This window comes from Leptonychotes weddellii, chromosome X (assembly GCF_054177405.1).
Source record: "Leptonychotes weddellii isolate Sample4059 chromosome X, ASM5417740v2, whole genome shotgun sequence".
In the NCBI taxonomy this organism is placed as follows: Eukaryota; Metazoa; Chordata; class Mammalia; order Carnivora; family Phocidae; genus Leptonychotes; species Leptonychotes weddellii.
The window spans coordinates 82,677,868-82,696,867 of record NC_138385.1 but is presented as its reverse complement, the minus strand read 5'-3'; the positions used below and the strand labels follow the sequence as shown (position 1 = coordinate 82,696,867).

Below are 19,000 nucleotides of genomic sequence, written 5' to 3'. Positions count from 1 at the left end.
TTGCATCGACATGGATGGAACTGGAGGGTATTATGATGAGTGAAGTAATTCAGTCAGAGAAAGATAATTATCATATGGCTTCACTCAGATGTGGAACATAAGGAATAGCGCAGAGGACCACCGGGGAAGGCAGGGAAAACTGAAGGGGAAGAAATCAGAGAGGGAGACGAACCATGAGAGACTCTGGACTCTGGGAAACAAACTGAGGGTTACAGAAGGGAGGGGAGTGGGGGGATGGGGTAACCGGGTGATGGGTATTAAGGAGGGCACGTGTGGTGATGAGCACCGGGTGCTGTACGCAACTAATGAATCGTTGAACACTACATCAAAAACTATTGATGTACTATACAGTGGTAACTGAACATAAAAATAAATAAATAAATCAAGCCACAAGCTAGTGAAGTAAAGAAACAGTTATTGTTTTAAGCTATTGAGTTTTGAGGTGGCTTGTTCCACAGCCTATTGTGGCAAACGATAATTACCACAGATGTCAAATGATAATTCTGGCACGATAACTATTAAAACAACACAAAGCTCACCATATACTGTTACCGCTGTATTGTAATTGAAAGGGCATTTTAACAACTAAAAAAAAAAATCACAAGAACATGCTCTCAGAATACAGGGCAGGCTTTTCCAAGAAAGGCTGGTGACAAGCTTATTAACATTTTTCGGTCTACTCCCTTCCCCACTCTCTCTTTCACTCTTTATAGTTCTCATTTCTGTGCTGATGGAGGAAATCACAGATCATCTGCATTTGAGAACTTCTGCCTGTACACTACTTAATGGAAAGCTTTGCACATCGTAAACCCTCAAGAATGTGGTTGAATGAGTAACCACACTGTGAATTGAGCCATTCACAATGGTGTGCTACTAATTCTGGAACTGAACAATGTGGTCATTGCAGTACACTAAGTGTCATAAAAACTTACAGAAAAGAAACATTTTATATGGAAGATAGTGTATTCTCCATTATTTTAGCAATAATACTGAAGCATATAAAGTCATGCTGTGACTTTGTAGAAAGCTGTGCCCTACTAATTTAGAAGAACACACTGACTCCATGTTGATTGGCTTGGAGGTGGGCTTACCATGTTGGTTTGTTTCTTTATAATTCTCACCTGCCAGTCTGAGAGTTTTCTTTAAAATGGTAATGATACAAATTAATCAATAAGGTGTTATGGGGATTTAATGTAAAAGGAACGAAAAAAAATCCAATTTCCAAACTGCCAGATCTATTTAGCGCATGTCATAGTATAGCTTAACCCATGGGGCATTAACAAAATATAGGTCAAAGTTAAATTTTATAAAGATGGAGAAAAAACAGTCCTCACAAAACATTTCACTGGAATAGAAAACATCAGGCTTTTTGTATATCGGCAACCCAGACCCTTTAATTAAAACAATTCTTCCTAATGGTCTGCATCTAATCAGGTATAGTGGAGTATTAATAAAACATGTTTTATATTCTCTGGTTTGCTTTTTAATGGATATTTCAATGGATTGGATTCAAAAGCAGTCAATTTATATTGTTTTAACAAGAACAAGCTTATTTTGCTTTACCAATATAGAAACAGCTATGTTATTTTTTTAAAAAGATAACTTAATATTTAAGGGTAAGAGTATCAGAATATTAAAAACTAATCTGATAAAGAGGGATGGTATTTGCATGGATACGTTATAAAGCAAAAACAGCAAAATGTTAACAGCAAAATATGGGTGGTGGGTATATAAATGCTCACTGTAAAAGTCAGCTTTGATGTATGATTAAACATTTTTATATTAAAAGCCTAGAAAAAATAATCCAGAATTGAAAATATTATATCCTTATGTATTTTTATATCAGTGCCACCATTTTGTTGCCTTTTCCTTTTCTGGGAAATGATTATTAGCCATTTGACTTCGAAATATCTGAGCAGCAGCCTTTTGGGGCATGCTCATCTTGTATGACTTAATGACTGAGATGCCCTGTGGACCAGAAGTCTATTCTACAATTTGAGATTACTTTGAATAATATACAAAAATTAGTTGGGCTAGGGCGCCTGGGTGGCTCAGTCGGTTCAGCGTCTGACACTTGATTTCAGCCATGATCATGAGGTCATGATCTCAGGGTTGTGAGATTGAGCCCCGAGTTGGGCTGTGTGCCCAGCATGGAGCCTGCTTAAGAGTCTCTCTCTCCCTCTCTCTCTGCCCCACCCCCAGCTCATAGGCATGTGCTCTCTCTTTCTATCTCTCAAAAAAAAAAATTAGTTGGGCTGAGAAGGGGAGGTTAAGTGGAAGGTCTTCCCAGCAGAGAGAAGTATGGAGACAGAAGGAGGGTAATGTCCAGGTAGCCTTGAATTTTTTGTTATATTATCTCCCTCAGAGGGATTCAAAGAAATGGGGTCATGTAGAAACTACATCGTGAATGATCTTTAATGCTACTCCAAGGATTTGCAGTGAGTTTTAAGCACAGGTATGGAGGTGACAGGGTCAGCCTTCATGTTAGAAGATGACTCTGGCTGAGGAAATGAAACTAAATCCAAGGAGACCAGTGTAGAGGCTACTACAGTTTTCTGGGTGAAACTAATAGCAATAACATCATGGACAACAATCATAGTACCTACTCTTCTTGGTTGCATTTTACATACCTGTCTGTCTCTGTATGGTAATCTCAGTAAAGTTGCAGGATACAAAATCAAGATACAAAAATCAATTGTGTTTCTTTACACTAATAACAAACTTCCTGATAAGGAAATTTGAAAAAACAATTCCATTTACAGTATCATCAAAAAGAATAAAGCACTTAGGCATAAATTTATGTAGGGAAGCAAAAGACTTATACACTGAAAACTACAAAACATGAATGACAGAAATTAGAGGATATACCAAAAAAAAAAAAAAAAAAAAGGAAAGACATCCATGTTCATGGATAGGAACACTTAATATTGTTAAGATGTTCATACTACCCAAAGCGATCTACAGATTCAGTGCAATCCCTATCAAAATCCCAATGGCATTTTATAGAGAAGTTGAAAAAAAAAATTCCAAAATCCATATAGAACCAGAAAAGACCCTCAATAGTCAGAAAAATCTTGAAAAAGGTGAATAAAGCAGAGGCATCTCACTTCCTGATTTCAAAATATATTACCAAGCTACAGTAATTAAAACATGGTATGGTACTGGCATAAACATATATAGAGCAATGGAACAGAAGAAAGAGCCCAGAAATAAATCCATACTGATCTACCACAAGAGTACCCAGGATCTACAATGGGGAAAGGATGGTTACTTCAATAAATGGTGTAGGGAAAACTGTATATCCACGTGCAAAAGAATGAGACTAGACTGTTATCTAACACTATACAAAAAAAATTGACTCAAAATGGGGGCGCCTGGGTGGCTCAGTCGGTTAAGTGTCTGAGTCTTGATTTCAGCTCAGGTCCTGATCTCAGGGTCCTGGAATTGAGCCCCGTGTCAGGCTCCATGCTCAGTGGGGAGTCTGCTTGAGAGTCTCTCCCTCTCCCTCTGCCCCAGCTCTCTCTCTCTAAAAAATTTTAAAAAATCAACTCAAAATGATTCAAGATTTAAATTTAACACCTGAAACTATAAAACTCCTAGAAGGAAACAGGAGAAAAGCTTCATGATGTTGGTGCTTGGCACTGATTTCATGGATATCACACTAAAAGCACAGGCAACAAAAGCAAAAATAGACAAGTGAATAATCTCATTTACTCCTTTCAGCTAGCCAACACAGAAATTTTAGGAGGAAAGCAAGGCTAGAGAAATTAAGAAAATTGCCCAAAGCCTACAAGATTTGAATCAGGTGTGTTTGATTCCACAGCAATAAAATCCCCAAATGAAGGATATTCCCAGAGAAAAGTGTATCAGGAGAGACTTTAGGACATAGAATCAGCAATATTTCATGCCTGAGTATAAGTGTATACAAAAGACAGAAGTCAGGCTGGACCCAGAGGGTTCTGTCTTAGAAAACTGGTAAATGATGGTGTCTTTTTCTGAAACAGGGAATAGAAGTGAATGTCCACATTTGCTAGGAATTTCAGTTTGGGACACGCTAATTTTGAAATGACTGTGGACAGGAATAAGTCTCAAAATATTTAACGTCTGCTATAGCAAAAGCCCAACCAATCAGAGCAGATACTAGCTAGTACATCCTACCTGTGCTTATCAGTAAGTAGCAGCCCTGTGCCCTAAATACAGAGGTTCATTGGGGAGTTGCAGACATAAATATGGAATGGCCCACGAGAGAGATACAGGAAGCAGATAATGATTTGGGACTCAACTGCGTATAGGTCCTAAAGGGAGCTTCCGACGAAGATGTGATCCTGAAAAGGGTGTGGGATGGAAAGCCAAGAAGGGCTGAGGATGGGGTCTGGGGAGCATCCATACTTATGGAAGAGGCAGAGCATGAATCATCTGCAAGAGAGACTGCAAAATAGGCAGATAGGTCAGATCTGAAAACCTGGATAAGAGGATGTCAAGGAACCAAAGAAGGAAAGAATTACACAGAGAAGTTGAGTCAGGCGATTTGGCAAGGGGGAGGACATTGATTTTCTTAGTGAAAGCAGGTTGCCTGGTAGGTGGGAGTGATAACCAGATAACACGGGTTGAAAGGGACTTGTGGGTAAAGAAGGGGACTTAGCCAGCCGTTCCACTGTTTCACAAAGATTGGCCATGAAATGGAGAGAGACGAGGTGACACTGGAAGGGGCTGGGAGACGAGTGGTGTTAAGGTTGAGAAGTGTGTATGTTAACTAAGAGGAAGGGCAATAAAGAGTAAACTGACAGCAAAGAATCAGCAGGAAGGTGACTTCAAAGTTAGGGTGGAAGGGAATTCTGATGGAACAAAGCTTGGAGGAGATGGCATTCAGAACCGAGTTATACTCCCATCCTTTCCATATCCTACTACTCACACAGCAGCCAGAGTGATTTTGTAAAAAAAAAAAAAAAAAAAGAAAAGCACGAATCACAAAGTTATCGGCTGTTTTCCCAACGAGAATGTAAACTCTAGAGGGTGGAACCTGTTGGCCACGCGAAGGACAGGGAGAGTGCAGACACTCACACAGAAGTAGCAGGAGTGAAGAGGAGGTTGTGTCTGAAGGGGACGCCATGAATCCCTAGTCTCCTGTGTGTGTTTTGCGGAAATCACCCCATGTTAGGAATTTGTACGTCTTTCCTTTGTGACTGTGGTAGACCTGCCTTGTTGAACCAGTCTAAGAAATTGCTAATTACTCCATTTCTCTCTTTCTTCACACAATGAACAACTTAATATTTAGCTTTTTAAAAAAAATTTCTTCTTCCCTACTCATCCCTAGGGAGGAATCTCAGTTTTGCTGGTGCTAATTTAGCCTACGAAAAACTACTGACCAAATTAAACCAAAACAACTCTTTAGGCCCCATTATGTAGGAGAGTTTCCTGGACTAAATTTTTTAAATAATATTTTAAGTAGTGGTTCACTGAGTATGGTCCTTGACCAGCAACAACAGCATTCCCTGGGGATGTGACAAAAATACAAATGATCAGTCCCCACCCCAGCCCTAACTGAATCTGAAACTCTGGTGGTGGGACCCTTCAATCTGTGATTTAACAAGTCCTCAAGTAGTTGTGATGTATGTTCAAGTTTCGCCTAAAATAATGAATTTATGGCCTATAAATGATTATATCTAGAACACAACTATGCTGGGGGAATAAATAAAATAAAATCTAGTTTTCTGTTCATCAGAAAAGGTCAAATTCAAGAGCCAGAGAAATCTCAGGACATGGATTAGATAAAATACATATACAACATGATATAAAGTAAAACGCGACTGAAAATGAAGAGAACCTGAAATAGCACATCATGGCTGAAAGTATATTTTGAGAAGCTATGTATGTGCTAACTCTCAGAACTCTTCTTTCTATGTGCTAGTTGGAGGGGGTGATTTATCTCTGACACAACTGCCACATGCATTTATATTAATATGAAAGGCTTCTTGTAATGAGAAGGTAACACCCTGCATTTAGTAAACTCATTTCCAATGTCAGAGAAATGTCTTAGATGAAAATGCTACCCTCTTAAAATCTTCCCCTGACGATTCCTGTCTGCCTTCTTGATAGCGGAGGAGTTGGGGCGGGGGGGGCGGGCGGGGGTGGAGTCTTCTGGATAGAAGTCCGAGCTTCTCCAGAGACAGGTTGACTAGGTTATCATCACAGAGTGCCCATGTACCAGGAATCTCAGGATCGAGAAAGTTTGAGTCAAGACATCTCTCAGAGGCATTCTGAGAAAGTGAGATCTGTATATGCATCTATCTGAGAGGACTAGAGGTAAAGAGCCACTGAAAACAAATTGACCAAGAATGTATTCATTCAAAGGAATGTTGTCCTTTAATGTAGTGAGTAATGTTACAATTTAAGAACTAAACTTCTCCTTTGAAACTGCCTTTAAAGAGTTTTCAACAACATAAGAAATTCTAGAAGGTATCTAATTTTTTAAAGAATCGATTGCATCTAGGTCTATTTATTTTATAAACCAAAAGAGGTTTAAATTTAAATCTTGTTTCAAAAAGATTTTTATTTTTAAGGAGTCTCTATACCCAACATGGAGCTTGAACTTGCAATCCTGAGATCAAGAATTGCACACTCTACTGACTGAGCCAGCCAGGCATCCCACCATAAGAGGCTTTTAAGACTGATGCAAAAAATCAAAACCACCCTCAAAATAGGAAAAGTTGCTAGCACTGAAAACATTAAAAAAGAAGAAAGCACAGCACTGCAAATCCCCTGAAAAAGGAGCACCAAGATAGTCGGAATGGTAACAACGTTCCAGAAATAATTCCACAGCCTCCTAAGCCAACTCTTTAGAATTCTAATTGACACATGAGACTTTTTATCTAAAAAATCAGTTGTATTAATTTAGTTGTTTATTAAAACATGTATTTATAACTATAATTAATTATGGAGTAGTTAATGCATGCTGGCAAAGCCAGTCCAATCATTCGGAAGAATGTCTCATGTTGGCTGTGAATATCTTCTCTCCTTGGCCTCCTCAGCTCCTGGGCCTCCTTTGTGGGCTCCTCTCCCTCCTCTATTCTGAAGGGTCAGTGAAGCTTGGGCTTTTTTTTTTTTTTTTGGTACATTTTTTTTCTTTTCTTTGTACATAGATACAGCCCTGTCCTGCAGGTATTCCCAAAATTTCAATTATTGTTTTGATACAGACGATCTCCCAAATCTTTACTTCTTGCCTAATATTCTATGTGAATTTCCAAGCCACATGGCCAACTGCCCAGGAATATTCCCTGAATTTATGGTCCTTTTAGAAATTCCCCAAACTGTACATATCCTAAATCAGTGTTTTGTTTTTGTTTTTGTTTTTTGAGAGAGAGACAGTGAGAGTGAGGGGGGTGGGAGTGGGGGAGGGGGGACAGAGGGAGAGGGAGAGAGAGAATCTCAAGCAGGCTCCATGCCCAGCGCAGAGCCCATTGCAGGGCTCGATCTGATTCCATGATCCCACGTCCCAGAGATCATGACCTGAGCTGAAAGCAAGAGTCAGATGCTTAACTGACTGAGCCACCCAGGTACCCCCTAAATCAGTATTCTTAAAGTTGGTCCCTCACCACCAGCAGCAGCACAGGAGAACTTTTTAAAACTGCAAATTCTCTGTGCCTGCCCCAGACCTTCAGAATCAGGAACTCAGGGGCCAAGGCCCTGTCATCTCCATGTTAACAAGCCTTCCAAGTCATTCCAACGGAGCACACGAGACACCCTACAGCCCAGAGCCTGCTGAAATCATCCCAACTATCCAACCCTAAACTTGCCCAAACTTGCCTCATCTGCCCCATCCGTTCCTTCCCAGGGAAACCACAATAAAGGAGAAATCATGCTTTCTCCTTGGCTCCTTCTGCCTCCTCAATGATCCCAGTATTTCCCCTTAGAGCCCTGTGAAGTGTTGCATGTCTCCTTCTCCTGGGAACTGTGAATAAGAAATCTTCTTTCATGGCAATGACTTGTCTATGCCATCACTCGGTCACCTCTATAAATTAAATCCTGGGTACAAATAAAACACTGCCCCTCCTAACATCCGCTAAGCCTTGGGTTCCCTACAGTGAATGCCCCCGGCTGTCCAACCAGAAACTTTGGCTTCTTCCTTCACCTTAACCCTTCACATGAATCCATTACATAACATGGCAAAGTCCAACTTCAAACAACAGCAACAACAAAAACAACCAAACCTTGGAACCAATTCACATCTCTCCAGCACTCACGTCACTGCGTCCCACCTAGCTTTCGTCAATATTCTAGCAAAGGATACTTTTGTCTCCGAGTTCTTGCCCCTCCCACTTCAATTCAGTTTTCCTTTTATATGAAGTTACTCCTCTGCTAAACAAACAAACAAACAAAGTGGCTGTCCACTGCTACCCAAGGAAAAACTAAAAAACCCTTTCTGGCGCTGGCTCACTTTCCAGCTTCATCTCTCCCCATTGAAACTCCAATTTTACTAAGGAGCAATCGTCTCAAAATCACTTTCCTATGACTTCAGAGTGTGCACAGCATGCTGCCCAGCTTAGCACACTCCTCATACCTCCTTCCCCCTACCTGAGAAACTCATCTTTTTTTTTTTTTAAGATTTTACTTATTTCTTTGAGAGAGCAGAGAGCACAAGTGGGGAGGGTTGAGGGAGGGGCAGAGGGAGAAACAGACACCCCGCTGAGCAGGGAACCTGATGCCGGGGGTTTGATCGCAGGACCCTAAGATCATGACCTGAGCTGAAGGCAGATGCTTAACCAACTGAGCCACCCAGGCACCCCAAAACTCATCTTTTTGATATCTGGGAAGACTTCCCTAATCCCTCAAGGCTGAGCTATTTTACCATTTCCGGTCCCATCTCATGCCACTTCCTGCCATCTTCCGTCCTTTCTGGAGATGCTATCCTTATTAAAATCAGAAAAGGAAAGCGGGTAGGAGTTAGAGGAGGAAGGAACCACAGGTGAGACGAGGCATGGGGCGGGGGTGGGGGGGTGGGGGTGGAAATAAGTTCCTGGCATTCTTAACTGAAAGTCTGAAGGCATTTTCCATAAGTCAACTGTAATCAGTTTCACAAATCACCTTTAGCACGAATGGCATGTTTGTCCATTTATTTACCTGACGTTTTTCTCTAAGTAGACTCGTATTGACCCATTTTGTTGGACTTAGTCTCATTCTGAGCAATGATATCTTAAAATCAACTGCTTATGATACTAGCTACATTTTGCTAAAACACATTAAATGAATACTTAATTATTAAAATTTGTAAAAGTATCCAACCATGTACCATGTAATAATACTCCACTTTCATTACTCTAGTGGGAAGTGAACACTTGGGGAAAGAATTATTATAAATGACAAGTAATGCATGCAGGCATATTAAAAATTAAATTAGATAGCTTAGGAAATTAATTATAATTTATAATATTTCCCCCATGGTAAATTTACTCCAAATCCCAAACATCTGAATTATAAACTAACTTTTGGAGAAAAAAAAACTACTTCTAAATTGGAAGGCACCTGATAATTGATACATACTTAGCAAATGAACAATTGAGTTTATTTTGCTGATTCACAATTCACAAGTCATCTCGAGGTCAGGTTTCTGATTGCTCATTAGTGGCTGTTTTCCAGAGTTGATACTTCAATTTTACTTTGAATGGCTGCAAATGATTCTTCCAATGCAAAAAAGGTCCCAGTGGCCTTGCAAAGTTAGATAAATAGGTTTACCTGAAAATCAAGAAGGACTCTAGCTACAAGGGCATTTTCTGGTTAAGTCGCTAAGAGTCAAGTAACTTTCAATAACTTAACAGATGTGACATATTTTTTCTGACTAGTGTTTCCCTGATGTACCCCCATGGATAGACTAAACCAGGTTTCCATTTAAAAAAAGGTTTTCATTCTAGTTATCAATTTAAGTCTGGTATCTTGTTCTTAATTTTGTTCTTAAAGACTGTTTTCTTATCACAAAGTTCTCGCAATATCGCCAATACCCAAACAAAGACATACTTGAGACAGTATTCTCACAAGTAATAAATGACTATGGTTTTTGTGCTTCTATAACAGGCTTGGAAAATGACCTGTATTTTGCATTATGTGCATCATAAACTTCTAATTGCTCTTTCAGAGTATTCCATAAAAAAGAATGTCCGACATTCTTTAAGAATAGTATGGCATTAAAACTGAAGCCCTCAGAGATGGTAAGATAGAATATTTAAAATCTGTAGACTCCATTTGGAAATGCTCCCACGGCTAGCAGTGAAGAAGTACTTATCAGTGAATGTCTGGAAGTCCTTTTTTTTTTGGATTAATGGAAATCTCTAGAACTGTTCTTTCTAATATGGTAATCATTGGCCACCTATGGCTACCGAGCACCTGAAATGTGGCTGGTCTGAACAGAGATGTGTGGTAAGAGTAAAATATATTGGAAAAATAGATTTCATTAATAACTTTTATAATGAATACATGTTACAGTGATAATCTTGTAGGTATATTAGATTACATAAAACATATTGTTGCAATTAACTTCACCTCTTCATGTTTACTTTTTTTAGGATAGCTCCTAGAAGATTTTAAGTCACATTATATTTCTATTGGCCAGAGCTGCTCTACAAAAATGAAGAGAACAAGGATGGCCCCCTAGGTATTCTAATTTTCATTTTGTAAGTCAACAATTTATTAGATAATTTTCTCTGACTTGATGACAATCAGAGACAAAGCCTGTGGTGGAGGTGTTTGGAATCAAGGGTCTCTATTTCACTGAGTGCTATTTTGGGTTAGTTTAATAAATCTATGACAGTGTAATATGATATAAATTATTTTTGTACTTTATTCATTTAAGTTTGTAAAAGTCACCAAGATAAGCATTTTGTGATTAATATACTATAAAATAAATGGCATTACCAATATAGAAATCTGATTTTTTAATCATCAAGTTTATACATAATATATTTTTGACAGAAAATAATTAGATGCAAGCAAACAATAAACAGCATTTTCCCCTAGGGGAGATTCTCTTCTATCATATTCAATTTCCTCCTCAAATTAACTCATTTTAAGAGATAGCAAAATAGATTCAAATTTCTTATTATATTTCTGAATTTTTTTTTCTGAAGGTGAGAACAAAGTAGATTGAGTAAATTGACAGATGGTATTGATTTTGCACACCATTTATTTCTGGGCTTATGGCAAGTTCTACTGAAGTAATTCCTCTCAAGGAATTTATCTCAATGAGTGAAATTTCCACTCAGCCTTTAAAGCCCAACTCAAATGTCCCCTCCTCTAAGAAGCCTTACCGGATCCCACTGGGCAGTTATCCACTTCAAATTCTGCTAAAGCATATGCCTTGTACATATGCCTCTTACTCAATTTCCCTTCTATTTCCCCAACTGGAGTGTGAGTTTCCTGATAACATGACTGAAGTCAACCCAAGTCTCATTCATCTCTGAATTCTCAATGGCTAGTCTAGTCCCTGGCATACAGTAGACAGCTAAACTATGTGTACATTCCAGTTTACTCAGTGAGGTGGTATTAATACTGCTAAATATTAGGGACAGTGGGTTTGACAATAAGTCTAGTTTAAAAATGTATAAATGGATCCTAATAGTATCCCAATGAGGAATTTGGTGACTGCCATTTCTCAATAATATAATAATAAAGTTAATATTTGGAGATAACTTATAAGTAAAGATTAACTTGGAAAATTGCCACACACACAAAGAGGTGATAGAATCATAAGAGATCTTCTAACCACCAAAATAAATACTTGTCTTATAAATGCAATCATTTTGATTGTGTTTCCGGAAAGGATTACCCAGAGCTCTTTTTTTCACCATGATTATGTAATTATAATGGTTTAGATTGTTTGTACATGTCCAGCTGGTGTTTTATTAAATTCTCCTCATCACTATTTGTTGACTAAGTCTACCTGTGATTACATCTCTAATGATTTTGAGCAGAACCTCTCCAAACTGATTTTCATGAAATTTCCCAGGGTTTCACAAAAAATGTTCTTGGTGTTCATATTAGTGAAGGTAGTAATGTCTGTTCTTGAAAAACTTTCTGCGTGTGCATGTGCATGTAATTTAATTATATATAGTGAAATGACAATGCCAAATATATGGTGGGAAGGATCAAAGCTGTGTGCACATGACTCAGCTCCTCAGTTGCTTTAATTACTCAACACTGTTAGCTACCATGTGAATTTTGACTGCTATACTTGTCTTAAATTGTTTTTATCCTTATAACCTATATCCATATTTGGATCATTGGTTAAAGACAGAAGCCATCAGTAACACTGATGTTGAAATACAGAAAGTTACTGAAAAAACTATAAAGAGTAATAATTCTGCATATTTTCCTCAAGATGATCTTCAGAGGAAACTGATTTGTAAATGGCATATATACATGATCCAAAAGAAATTTTTATTGCCCCCATTTTACAGATGAGGAAATCATGGCATATGGTCTAAGTCCCTTGTCCAGGGTCAGAAAGATAGCTGGTAAACAGCTGGAGAGGAATGTGAACCCGGGATGTCTACCTATAGAGTCTTCCAAGTGGGATACGACACAAACACAGAGGTTCTCAAAGTCAGCTTCCCATTAGAGTTACTTGAGCAGCTTTTAAGAATTCTGACGTCCAGGGCGCCTGGATGGCTCAGTTGGTGAAGTGTCTGCCTTCGGCTCAGGTCATGATCCTGGGGTGCTGGGATGGAGCCCTCCATTGGGCTCCCAGCTCAGCAGGGAGCCTGCTTCTCCCTCTCTCACTCCCCCTGCTTGTGATCTCTCTCTCTCTCTCTCTCTCGGATAAAATAGATAAAATCTTAAAAAAAGAAGAAGAATTCTGATGTCCAGCCACCACAGCCCATCAGTTAAATAAAAAATCTCAGAATGGGTGATGGGGAAAATGGAGCAGCCTCTTCTCCGAGCCACCCCTTTGCCTCGGGACTTCTCTGGGGTAAGCAGCCGTCGGGCCTGGGGCCCGGGCCACGGGCTCAGCTGACGACCCTGGGCTCTGTGTCAAAGCAGCAGTTTGCAGGTGGCTGCGCCAAGGCGCTGGAGGAGGCGTGGGGATGCTGCCGCCCCGATGGCAGAGGAAGGGGCAGCTGCTGCACGGGGCGGGCATCTCTAAGGGCTTCAAAGTGCACATGGGCTTCAGCTTCCTGCCCGTGACCGCCTGCGCCGGGTTGCGCTTGCTCCGCCCCCTCCCCCCAGGAGGTCTTTGGGCACCAGAGCAAGGTGCACCTGAAGGGCTTCCAGAGCGTGAAGGAGGGTGAGGCAGTGGAGTCCTCCTACAAGAAGTCGGCTAAGGGCCTAGAATCTGGGCGGGTCACCAGCCCTGCTGGGGTGTTCTGTGCTGAGAGCTAGAGGTGTCTCAAAGGGAAGAACGGGCAGAAGCGCAGATCAAAGGGGGACAGGAGCTACAACCGTGGAGATCGAGACCACCATGCCAAGGAATCTAAGCTGCCACCGCAGCCCAAGAAGTGTCACTTCTGCCACAGCAGCAGCCATATGGTGGCCTCATGTCCCCTGAAGGCCCAGCAGGCCCCCGGGTCACAGGGAAAGGCAGCCTACTTTCGGGAGGAAGAAGAAGAAGAGATCCAGAGCCCTGCCCTGTGCCCAGAGGCCCAGCACTGAGCTACTGTGGGTGACAGCTAGCCTTTTGTGATCAGGAAGTTTTGAGGGGCAGGCATCAGTGGGCAGAGTGGAGAAAGTGGGGACAGTGTGGGTAGAGGGCAGCTGGATCTGCCCTGTATCTCAGGCCAGGGTCCACAGCATCACCCCCTCTTCCCTCTTGGCAGGGTGGGGGGGAAGGGGGGAGGCCACTGGACTCCAACCATGCTCTATCCAAATTGCTCCCGGGGGTTCTGGGGACAATCCCTCCCTGCTGAGCTTTTACCTGAGTCTCTGCCCCCAGATCTCCAGCTTTTGAAAGTGGCCTGGGCAGGGAAGTTGTTTTCCTTTCAAGAAAGGAGATGTCATAATAATGGTTCCCACGCCAGAGTGTAAAGACTAAGCATGAGACCAGATGGACGGGCCCAACCCACGAACTGCTACGTTCTGTGGGAGGCAGTCTCTCGGGGGTAAGGCAGAGTTTTTCTACATCTTGTCTCCTAACCCACTCTGGGGATAGGGTGCTGGGGACTGTCCCGAGCAAGGCGTTGTGACAGCAGCCGCAGGGGTTGTCGGGGGAATAGCTGCAGACCTGCTGCCCCGAAGCTGACTCCCACCCCATTCTGGGCCAGTAGATTTTTATTGATTTGCTCCCTTGGATACCTGCACCGTGGGCCCCACTTTCTCCAAGAGGCCAACGGCATTGGCTGTGTGCGAATGACACGTCTTGTGCATTTTCACTTTCTTTTTTTTGTAATATAAATACTCTGGGTTTGTAAAAAAAAAAAAAAACAAACAAACTCAGAATGAAATGGTGCTCAACTGTTGCTCAAAATGTATTTTTCCAAGACATGCTTGAAAATGTCAACTTGAACCTCTGTTACCTCATGGTTTAGAAACAAACAAAAATCAAATTAGCTAAACTTTAGGGGTGGGGTGGGGTAGAGGCAAGAATTCCAAATATCCAGTCATAAAAGTAGAAGTGCTTTCTCTGACCTTATAGAACAGTTAAATTTCAGTCTACGTTTTCATGTATATTTTGTTGCTGAACCCAGCACATAACTTAAAATATATTATTAATTTATACATTTTCCTATTAGAGTTAAGAATCATTGTCAAAATAAAAAAAGCAAAATATTTGTCTTTAATGAATACTATTATAAAGTTCAGTAAATGAATGTTATGAAATCTTAAATAATACACTAATATGAGCTATGATGGTCTGAATAATTAAACAATATTTATATTATCAATGTTTTATAATATAAAAATTATACTAAATAATTAAAGTCACTCATTATCTTACAGCATGCAAAAATGACTAAATGATTTTTTAATTTTTTGGGCATTTGTTATTACTGTGGAAGAGGACAAAAGTTCAGGAAAGGTGAGTAAACATTACATTAGACCAGGTTCTTTCCAACTGCAGTACGACAGACATTTTACATTGGATAATTCTTTGTTGTGGAGGGCTATCCTGTGCACTGTAGGATATTTACCAACATACCTGGCCCCTACCTGCTACACTTCAGCTGTGACAATTCAAAGTGCTTCCGGGGTGCTTGGGTGGCTTAGCTGGTTAAGCCTCTGACTTTGGCTCAGGTCAGGTGGCGTTCTCAGCGAGTCCCTTGCAGGGCTCTGTGCTCAGTAGGGAGTCTGCTTCTCCCTTTCCCTCTCCCTCTGCCCCTCCCCTTGCTCATGCTCTCTTTCTCTCAAATAGACAAAATCTTAAAAAAAAAAAAAAGTGCTTCCAGATGTTGCCAGATGTCTCCTGGAGGGTGAAACTGCCCCTCCTTTTAAGAGTCATTGCGTTAGACAAATTAGCTCGGGGTTACACCCTCTGATACAGCCTCAACAATTTGGAGATGGCCCTTTTGACTTCTGACTCAGAAGACCATCAAGTCTTCCACGTGTCTATAACACAGGCTTCATTACTACATATGTAAATTATTCTGATGTGAGGCAACAGCCTGTAACTCTTTCTGAATCACAGGAAACTACTGTTGGGATACTTAATGTGTTTTATAAGATAGAATCCAAAAAATTTTGAAAATGGATCATTCCTTTAAATCCTTCGATAGTTTTGATAGTTTATTAACTGGGCATTTTAATGTAATCTGAAAATCTTCCAATAGATTTCTGGTACATTTCCCAAACTACACATTTTTAGAATACTCTCATCAGCTCTTCTTTGGTGGGATGTGTCATTTCTCCATTGCATTGGAATTATTTATTTGTCCCTTATCATATATGTCCCAGAGGTAGGATTTGGGTTGGGTCAATTGCCGTACTCTCCAGGGCAGTCTATAGAGCCTTGCATTTAGTAGGTGATTGTGTCCTTTAATGGGTTACATATTAGGGGAGATAAATTATTCAAATATTTGCCTCACTGTTAAAAGCTCACCTAGAATATTTAGATGTATGCTCATATAAGCTTGTTCCATAGGATTTTAAAACATGAATGCATTGAATTCCATATGGAAAAAAAAAAGCCTATCTAGTTGAGGAGCCTCAAGCTGCTTCCATTTTTTCTTTTTTCTTTCTTTCTTTCTTTTTCTTTTTTTTACTTTTGAGCAATTGTTCTGGATCATGTAAATAATCTTTAATCCTTCCTCCCTGTATGCTTTGGATGAATGAAGTACCATTCTTTGTGAGTGGAGGAGGGATACAGATGAATGTCTTCCACATGTGTGATCCCATCCTAACAAGTACCACTAAGTAGCAACTTCTCACCTTCTCTGTAGAAGTTGTCTTCAATTAAAAAGTGCACTAGAAAGACTGTAACCATAGAGAGGACACTGAGTAGTAGTTCAGCTAATTGGCTGTACATGCCTTCCAAAATTTCAGAGGTACCTCCATTTAATGACTCCCCCGAATGAGGTAATTGGCTGAAATTTACTTTGCAGTTCTTAATATAAAGTTGGGCCCATCATTAGCAAGAACTCCTAAAAAACTGGGGTCAGTATGCATTTAAGTGAAGCACAAGAAAAAAAGGTATTTCACTTTCAATGGACCTATGCTGTACCTTCTTTTTTTTTTTTGAAGATTGCAAAACTATATCATCTATTTTATAACATAATGGCAGTAATATTGCCTCTGAGTTAACTATGTAATAATTCACTTTTGGTTCTGCAATAATTGAGCAAACAGAAGCTGGTACTAGAGGCATTCCTTTCCTTTATTTATCGTAATATTTTCCCATAATTTAATGAGAAACATTTCAAGAGCAACATTTTTATCTTTCATGTTAAATTAATTTACAATGCTATGAGCTATAATAAAATGAGAGAAACCATCAGCAAAAAGCAGAAGTTAATAAAGACAGATATTCTCAAAGTTTCAAAGACTGGAAAAAACTCAGACCACAAGTGTATTTGCTTTCTGCTTCTTCTTGTTTGGCTTAGTTCAATTTGTCATAGTTTGTTCTCAATTATTTTGTACTTACTGCTAACATAAGATAATTTGTGATATTTGGTAGTGTCATGAAATATGATCTATTAATACCACATAACATATCAGAAGTGTTTTGGTTCAGTCCGAGAGAGGATATGTTGTGCTCATGTTTTCTCATTCTTTCGACCAACTTTCATTGTTCTTTTGGACTTAACTTTCCTTTCAAGGACTAAGAGGGACTCTAATGTGGAGGTAGAACTTCCCAAGAAGAGATGAGATATATTTACATATTGACAGTCACAAGCACTATACAAGGGGTTGTTGCATACAAGAAATCAGTAAAGTGAAATGAGAGATAGTGACCTATTCAAATGTGTATATATGTCCTTTAATATTAAAATCCTTTGGTAGAACCTACTCAGTAGTCAGTTCTCAATTGCTTGCTTTGAAGAGCACAATGCTTTACGGAAGAGTGATCCCAAACCTTCCTAGTTAAACAGGAAATGCAACAACTTACAAAAACATTTAATGACTTTCTTTAACAGCTGCTGAATGAAACTGAAAATAATACATGGAATAAGGAAAATGTCTGTACCAATGTCACTGCATAGTACTACTACTAAGCAAATTACACCTCAGGAACCAGGAATCATATGCAGGTGCTCAGAAATTACACTTTCCCTAGTGTGAAATGTAGCTATGAAGTATCTGCAACTAGGGAACTCTATGAAAAGGCAACTATTATCACTCAGGGGAAAAAAAGAAATCCTTTTAAAAATAGGATTTAACTGTCAATAAAGGTTTTTATAATAAATTCGTATAAAGTTCAGCATGAAAGGAGTGTCAAAAACAGAGAGAAAATCACATGTGATTTTTATTGCTATAGTCTTTCACTGACTTTGGTCTCATTTTTGTGGAGGCTTTTGACTTTTAACAAAATATGAAATTAAAGAGCTTTTTAAAAGAAGAGATTCGCAGAATGTATAGAAACATTTTTCTGAACTTATAAAACCCGATCAGATATACAAGATATACTTAGAAAAGGATTAAGAAAGTTGAGAGATAACCATAGATTCTACAAATGTTGTAATTATAATTTTCTCTCTGGTCTAATTATTAAAAAGTTCCATTTAAGTCTTAAATTTGCCAGACTAATCCAAATTTACTAGTGAGATGCATCCTTGAATTCTCCTTAATCTGTTTAGTTACTTGAAATGTTTAATACTTTCTAATCAAGAGAAACCTAGAGTCTCAAAGGCACAATGTTCCCTTCCCAAACTGATTTAACTTTAGGTTATTTAATTGGAACTCTGAAGAATTAGAAGTTCATTCTGTTACCTTGGCATCCTTCATAGCACCTGGCACAGTATTAAGTACATATTAGATACTCAATAAATATCTTTTGAAGGACTGAATATTACTTAAGAAGGAAATAAAAGGAGTTATTTAGATAGAATATATTTAAACTCCTAAGACAAACTTATTTCTTGCTTATTTATAGACAAGGCATAAACTGTGGTTGTGATGATAACCTATTTTAGTTTTGTTTGACTCCATTCAACAAACTATTGTTGTGTATACATTGTTTTGACACTGTGAAATGAGAGAGGTATTTAAAAAATAACAGAAATATTCAAGAAGACCCATTTTTTGTTTGTTTGTTTCTTAAATTCCACATGAGTGAAATCATAGGGTATTTGTCTTTATCTGATTGACTTATTTTGCTTAGCACTATACTCTCTAGCTCCATCCATGTCATTGCAAATGTTAATATTCCATTATATACGTACATATATATACTATATATATGCAGACAATCATATGTGTCAGCTTTATCCATTCATCAATGGACAGACACTTGGGTTGCTTCCATAATTTGGCTATTGTAAATAATGCTGCTATAAAAAATAGGGGTACATGTATCCCTTTGAATTAGTGTTTCTGTATTTTTTTGGGTAAATACCCAGTAGTGCAATTACTGGATCATAGGGTAGTT

The 19,000-nt window shown here is 39.2% G+C and overlaps 1 protein-coding gene and 1 pseudogene across 1 annotated transcript in view; one reads left to right on the top strand and one right to left on the bottom strand.

Moving 5' to 3' along the window:
* The window catches only part of DMD (dystrophin), a 1,845,074-nt gene that overhangs the window by 430,222 nt on the left and 1,395,852 nt on the right, over window positions 1-19,000 (bottom strand). The window lies entirely within an intron of this gene.
* Window positions 12,889-13,635, top strand: LOC145717923 (protein lin-28 homolog A pseudogene; annotated as a pseudogene).